This window comes from Otolemur garnettii, unplaced genomic scaffold, assembly GCF_000181295.1.
Source record: "Otolemur garnettii isolate 467f Iridium unplaced genomic scaffold, OtoGar3 scaffold00035, whole genome shotgun sequence".
NCBI classification, from domain to species: Eukaryota; Metazoa; Chordata; class Mammalia; order Primates; family Galagidae; genus Otolemur; species Otolemur garnettii.
The window spans coordinates 16,597,030-16,604,744 of NW_003852430.1; the positions used below are offsets into that span (position 1 = coordinate 16,597,030).

The following is a 7,715-nucleotide window of genomic DNA, read 5'->3' on the forward strand; positions in this document are numbered from 1 at the left end:
TTTTTTTTTTTTCTCCTGGCTTTTTTTTTTTAGAGACAAGGTCTTGCTCTGGCTCAGGGTGGTCTTGAACCTGTGAGCTCAGGTAATCCACCTGCCTTGGCCTCCCAAGTGCTGGGATTATAGGCGTGAGCCACTGTGCCTGGCCTCATTTATTTATTTATTTATTTACTTCTTGAGACGGAGTCTCATCCTGTTGCCCAACTGGAGGACCATGGCCTCAGCCTAGATCATAGCAACCTCAAACTCCTGGCTTCCAGTGATCCTCCTGCCTTAGCCTCCCAACTAGCTGGGACTACAGGCACCTACCACAACGCTTGGCTAATTTTTCTATTTTTTAGTAGAGATGGAGTCTTGGTCTTGCTCAGGTTGGTCTTGAACTCCTGAGCTCAAGCAAATCTTCTTTCTCAGCCTCCCAGAGTGCTAGGATTGCATGCATCAGCCATCGCACCCAGCCTGCCCTCAACTTTCTTTTAATTTGTGGTTATTCTTTTACATTGTAGAGACCAGTGGGTGAGACTTCAGTGAGACACAGGAAATAAGAAGTTTTAATCAGTATTGTAGGCTGATAGGAATGTTGCACTTTACGATTGCTCAGTATACATATATACCCCTGGGACTACAGGCTCCCACCACAACACCCAGCTAGTTTTCCTAGTTTTAGTAGAGATGGGGGTCTCACTTTTCTCAGGCTGGTCTTGAAGTCCAGAGCTCAGGAGATCCACCTGCCTCAGCCTCCCAGAGTGCTAAGATTATAGGCATGAGCCACTGTGCCCGACCTATTACAATCATTTTTATTTTCCAAGTAGCAACCATAGTTTTCTAATTATAAAGGGGCATCTCTGTCAGATGTCTGGGGGTCAGATGTCTAGGGTCTATGGTTAAAATGTTAAAGCTTTTGTGATTTAGAAAAATCTCAGCTATAGTTATGGGGCATTTTCCTCTGAAATATAGCAGACATGTATCAGGAAAACTGAGGCAATGGAGTGATGGAATTAGGGTGTTTCCTGAGATTTTGAGTCCCAGCTATTTGAAGGTAACTTTTTGTTTACTGTCGATTATTTTTTTTGTAGGGGATTATAGAACTATAATTATCATACATAAAATTCAATGGTGCCCATTCAGTGATGGAAATAAGATTAGAATTTAAAAAGAAGGGAAGTTTGCTCAATGAGTGGGGCCTGGAAACTGCATTTGGAAAGGGATCTGCAAGAAGAAGTGAGGGCCCTTTCACGGGGTGGTATTTTTGGAAGTGACATTTCTAGCTTATACTCTAGTTAGAAGCAGTGGAGATTTTGCAATTCTTAAGGAAGGAGAGAAGTAGAAGATTCTGGAAATTGTTTGCTCTATCATTACACATTTAGGTATCTGATTCTCTCCATTTCTGTTTGCCCGCAAAGGGCACACTCGCCCAAAGTGGCCCCTGAGTTTTCTTGTGAAAGTCAAAGCAAGCATTCGCCAGCACTTCATCTGGGTGCCTAGAGAAAAAGTCTAATCAGAGATAAGCATTTCCCCTTCTTTGAGGATAGGATGGCGTGAAAACACAAGGCAAAGGAGGACAAGAGATTGAATATTCAAATGTTAAGTAATTCAAAAAGAAAAAGGAACAGATGGATTTTTGTCACGTGTACCAGTCTTTGTTGAAAATCCTTGGTGGCAATTGGTGGTAGAGGTAGTCCAGAGCTGGTAATCAAAGACTTACATGAATGCTGTTCTGCTCTTTATTGTGTAAACCCTTTTTTTTTTAAAGTGGAGGATGGGGGGTGGCATCTTGCTCTGTCGCGCAGCCTGGTCTCTAACTCCTCCTGCCTCAGTCTCCCAGGTGGCTGTGACTACAGATGTGCCACCATGCCCAGCCAGCCTGGAAGCCTGAGATGAGATGGTCACCTCAATCTTCTGGGTAGGGAACAATACCCCCAACTCACATGTTTTCTAGGCCTTACACCAGGTAATGCTTTTCAAAACCTTCGAAGTTATTTTGTAGATACTTGTGGGTTCTTCATGCGTTTTCGTGAGGATTATGCCACAGATTCTGTATCAAAAGAGCGTATGTTTCTGCTCATTGATGCCAAGAGTCAACGCTGGGAAAGAAAGATTGGGTTCTAGGCCAAGTCTGTAGCCAAACTAAGCCAAAAAGGGGTAGATAACCATTTTGGAAAGCACTTGGGAAAGGGAGAAGTGCAGAATTGTGACTGTAGAAGTTGGAAGATTTATCTAAGGGTTTTCTGATGTGGAGAAACAGGAGGACCACGTGCAGCCCTCGACTCTGGACGCTTCACTGGCCAAGGCAGCCAATTGCTACCTGCCCAGTTTAGGACCCAAGGTAGTGCAGCTTTGTTATTTTAATCTGGAGAGAAGAGAGGAAGGGAAGGGGCAGTGAAGGAGGGTGGAAAAAGGACAAAACTGTGACAGCAGAGGTAAAATTAGTGAAGAAAGAAAAAAGTAGAGAATAAATCCCTTTCTGTCTTTTGGTGTCGGTGAGCTGTCTGGCTTCCCCTGAACTCTATCGCTATCCTGGTAAAAGTGAGACAGTCTCTGAGTTCAGCCCTAGATGCCCACAACCCTCAGGATATCCCTTCCCTGAGCTACCCAGAACCTCATGTTTTGAGGGTGGAAGGAAGTAGGGGCCTGTTAACACCATGTGAAAATACCACTTTATCCTCACACTGATCTCCCTCGGGCACCACCTCCAGGCCTCCAGAGGTGAAAGACTTGTCTTTTCTGTTTCTGAATCGCTAGCTCTAAGGAAACTGGTGAATTAATGTGGCTGGATGACCTCAGTCATTGTTCACTGCAACACTCACTGGAGTGTTCGCTAAGTTAATTTGTTAAAGTTCTTTTAATCGGAAAAAGTCAACATAGATTACTGTGGATTCTAGAATCCTTCTTACACAGGCTTTTTTCTTATGCACAAATGTAGCAAATAGTGACATCCCACATCTATTTGCTTGTGGCTTGTAGCTCAGAGCAACCTCAGCCTGGCTGTTTTGGCTGAGAAGTTAAAGGACAGGTCTAGCAGCTAGACCCCAGGGATGACTTAAGAGTAGGAGAGGAAGGCAGAAGGGGCCAGGTGCACAGACATTTGAAGAATGTCTGCCATTCGACAGAAGGATCGCCGGGCTCAAGCGATCCTTCTGCCTCGGCCTCCTGAGTAGCTGGGACTACAGGCACCCACCACAATGCCCAGCTGAGTTGGTATTGAACTGCTGAGCTCAGGCAATCCACCCATGTTAGCCTCTCAGACTTAGGATTACAGAAATGAGCTGTTCTATGAAATTTGTTCTTTGAAATTCACTATGAAATTGATGTCTCAGGGTCCATAAAGTTTTCTTAGAACATGGCCACACCCATCATTCGCTTGTTGACTGTCTGCTTTTGTGCTCCATCAGCAGAACCCTGTGGTCAGACAGAGACCCTGTGACCCGCAAAGTCTAAATTTTCACTCTCTTGCCCTTCACAGAAAGTCTGCTGACTCCTGCTGACAGCCTTGCCATTCACAATGTGGTCCACCAACCAGGAGCAAGGGACATTCTCTGTGAGGGTGTCGAAAGGCAGAACTCAGGCCCACCCAGACCTGCTGAATTCAGAGCTGCCTTTTAGCAAGATAATGAATGTTTTATATGCACATCTAAGTATAAGAAGCACTGTTAAACTCCCTGGCTGTTTTGGCTGAGCAGTTAAAGAAGGACAGTTCCAGCAGCTAGACCCCAGGGATGGTTTAAGACGAGGAGAGGAAGGCAGAAGGGGCCAGGTCCACAGACATGTGCAGAGTGTCTGCCATTCGAGGGTGCACAGGAGCTGCACATTCCTGTCCCAGGCCCCTGGGATTCCTGCATGTTTAGTGCACAGAACAGAAAGCCACGTGCAAGTTAACACACAGATCCACACTGCTTGTTATTAAAGTGCCTCTGCCAGGGCATTTCAAACCAACAGAAGGAATATCTAATTAGCTAATGTTAAATTCCCATCTCCCTGACAAGCAGTAACTGCTTATTTTGCTAGAAATCGTCCTGAAGCACTGCTTTAAAAGATAGTAGCTCACTAATTTTGTTAAAGCATTTTTCCAAATGCTAGAATAGATGTGAATAATACGGGACAGCCTGCAGTCCTCCTCCCTCAGAGATGCTCTGCAAGGAACAGGGCCATTTGTACCTTTCTTTTCTTTATTTCTTTCCTTTCCTCCCTCTCTTCTTTCTTTCTTTTTTCCTTTCTTTCTTCGTGACAGAGTCTCACTCTGTTGCCCAGGCTAGAGTGCTGTGGCCTCAGCCCAGCTCACAGCAACCTCAAACTCTTGGGCTCGAGTGATTCTCCTGCCTCAGCCTCCTGAGTAGTTGGGACTATCGGTGCTCCCCGTCCCCGCCAATTTTTCTAGTTTTAGTTAGAGATGGGGTCTCGCTGTTGCTCAGGCTGGTCTCCAGCCCTGAACTCAAGAGAACCTCCTGCCTCGGCCTCCCAGAGTGCAAGGATTACAAGTTTGAACCACCATGCCCAGCCTGATTTTTTTTTTTTACTTTAAAAATCATATTAATTCCTGATTTTCTTTTATAATTCCTGATTTTAAAAAACTTATTTCATAGCATCAACCCCAGGATAGAAGAAAACATGAAAAATATTCTTCAAGTGTTACATATGCATAGCAAACAACATTTCCACAAACTATTTTAAAATGTAAGTTATAGTTTCTTTTTATAATTTGATAACCCATTACCTCAGGGACCTAGAATAATAGCTCCTATGTGGTACCCCCACAGTGATTCCCCAAAGAGGCAGCTTCCTGGTATGTTTCTGGTGTGCTCTCAACTCACAGGGTGGATCAGGTTTCCCTGTGCTCAGCCATCGTGGTGGCAAATTGAGGTTGCATAAGAGAGCGGGGTACAAAGTGCACATCTCTTACCTCAGGGTGCACCCACTGGGCTGTGACACACATTGTGTGGAAATGCTGTGAGTGGGTGGCGAGGAGGGTAAGTTGGGAAGAAGAGTTAAGTGCCTGAGGAGAAGCTGAGCAGAGGTGGAAAAGGGCATGGGGTTAGCTGCCGAGGATTTAGGGTTTCCACTGCCAGGAACTGGGAGCTGAGGTAGGAAGTGGGTTCTTGGAGTGACTGTGACTACAAGAGGTCAACCGGGGAGCCTGGTTCCAAATTTCATGCAATCCAGGATGGTGACCATTAGGCTCATGTCTTTTTCTGTTTTTGCAGTTTTAGCCGGGGCCGGGCTTGAACTCACCACGGTATGTGGGGTCAGTGTCACACTCCTTGAGGCACGGGAGCCGCCCCAGGCTCATGTCTTTATCTTCCGGCTACTGTAGGACTCCTCAGCACTTTAGAATAGTGGTTGTCATACCTCATGGTCTATCTTTCAAATTTGTATTTGTAGCCTTGGGTGTCTAGAGAAAGAGTGAGGTTCTCGTTGAGTTTTCCTTTTCTCTTACATTTTTTTAAATTAAATCATAGCTGTGTACATTAATACTATCATGGGGTACAGTGTGCTGTTTTTATATACAATTTGAAATATTTTCATCAAACTAGTTAACATAGCCTTCATGTCATTTTCTTAGTTATTGCGTTAAGACATTTATATTCTACAATTAGAAAGAGTCACATGGACCCTTATAAGATGAACCATAGGCGTGATCCCACCATCAGAGTTGTTCCTCTCCATGGAAATCTTTAGTAAAAGGCAAAAGATTTATATGATCTGAAGAGAAACCAGAGTATTTCTTTTACATTTTTAGTAGAGTGTCTATTTACATCAATTTTAACCAAAGCACGCTTTGTCTCTGATATGTGGCTTTCAGATTCTTCTTATGACATTTAGAATGACTTATATTTAGTACATCAGAGAAAAGGACAGGAGAAGCCGTCTAGGAGAGGAAGAAGTTGAGGTAGCTGGTGAAGGCTCAGAGTGAGACGAGAACAGTTCATTCATGTTGACTTGGGTAGTTACTGTGAGACATTGGTTAAGCCCCACAACCGGCCGGGTGATTTAAGGAATCTCATAGTTTGACAGGGCGTCTAACTCAACTTCGGCAATGGGTTAGGAGGCAAAAGGCATCCTGCTACAATGGCTGGCTATTTTTAGAGACCGGGTCTCACTCTTGCTCAGGTTGATCTTGAACCTGTGAGCTCAGGCAATCCATCTGCCTCGGCCTTCCAGAGTGCTGGGATTACAGGCATGAGCCACCGCGCCTGGCCCAGAACCGTTTTTTTGAGTTAAGTCTTAAAAGTTAAGTGGAAGACACCAGCAGAAGGATGCGTGTATATGTGTGTGTGTTTTCTAGTTCAGTGTCCAGAGCCAATTCTGGGGCCTACGCTTATGTAGCATGTGATCTTTCATCTTTAGGCAGAGGGGAGCAAGGGTCTTTGGTCCATGTGGGTGTGTGGTTCCTTGACTGGGAAGGAAGGTGCCTGGGAGCCACTGGTTTAGGGTCAGAAGGAAACAAGATGTGATGTTACCATTTGAAGGGCCTAAGGATTTGGATTCTGCTTGTTGGCAAGCACTTTCGCGATTAAATGCTATAAATATTTGGGGGTGACACCCTTGATGTATGAACTTTAAAATTTAATAAACCTTTTGGATCTGTAACCACATTTGGGCATTATTCCAGTTCTCAGCAGTATGGAAGACAAGTATTGAGGTTTGTTTTTTGTTTCTGAGATAGATCTGACTGTATTCCTTTATTTAATTCTTTTTTTTTTCTCTTGTGGGGAGCTAGCTTTTACTGTTGCCTAAATTGGAGTGCAGTGATGTCATCATAGCTCACCACAGTCTTGAACTTCTGGGCCCAAGTGATCCTTCTGCCTCAGCTTCCCAAGCACCTGGGACTACAGGCATATGCCACCACTCCCGACTATTTTTTTAATTTTTAATAGAGATGGGCTCCTGCATTGGCCACCCAAAGTGCTAAGATTACAGGGATGAGGCACTGCATACGTCTGGTCAGAACATTTGATCCTATTACAAATTTATATTTTTCTTTTTCTTATTGCTCTTGGTAGAGTGCCGTGGTATCACAGCTCACAGCAACCTCCAACTCCTGGGTTTAGGCGATTCTTTTGCCTCAGCCTCCTGAGTAGCTGGGACTACAGGTGCCTGCCACAACGCCAGGCTATATTTTTTGTTGCTGTTTGGCTGGGGCCGGGTTTGAACCCACCGCCCTTGATATATGGAGCCAGTGCCCTACTCACTGAGCCACAGCCACTGCCCTTTTTTTTTTTTAAAGAGACAGTCTCACTTGTTACCTTTGGTAGAGTGCTGTGGTGTCACAGCTCACAGCAACCTCCAACTCTTGGGCTTAGGCGATTCTCTTGCCTCAGCCTCCTGAGTAGCTGAGACTACAGGCATTCTCACAATACCTGGTTATTTTTTTTTTGTTGTTGCAGTTTGGCAGGGGTTGGGTTCGAACCCAACACACTCGGTTTATGGGGCTGGTGCCCTACCCACTGAGCCACAGGTGCCCCACATTTATATTTTTCATTAAGAAGTAGGCAATAGTTTCTGGGTATTAAAAACTCATCAGGCTTGGTGCCTGTGGCTCAAACGGCTAAGGCGCCAGCCACATACACCTGAGCTGGCAGGTTCAAATCCAGCCTGGGCCTACCAAACAACAATGATGGCTGTATCCAAAAAATAGCCAGGCGTTGTGGCAGGTGCTTGTAATCCCAGCTACTTGGGAGGTGGAGGCAGGAGATTCACTTGAGCCCAGGAGTTGGAGGTTTCTG

At 45.0% G+C, this 7,715-nt stretch overlaps 1 pseudogene; it reads right to left on the minus strand.

Moving 5' to 3' along the window:
• Positions 1-5,585: 5,585 nt before the first annotated feature.
• LOC111725268 lies at positions 5,586-5,711 on the minus strand (annotated as a pseudogene).
• Between the last annotated feature and the right edge of the window lie 2,004 nt (positions 5,712-7,715).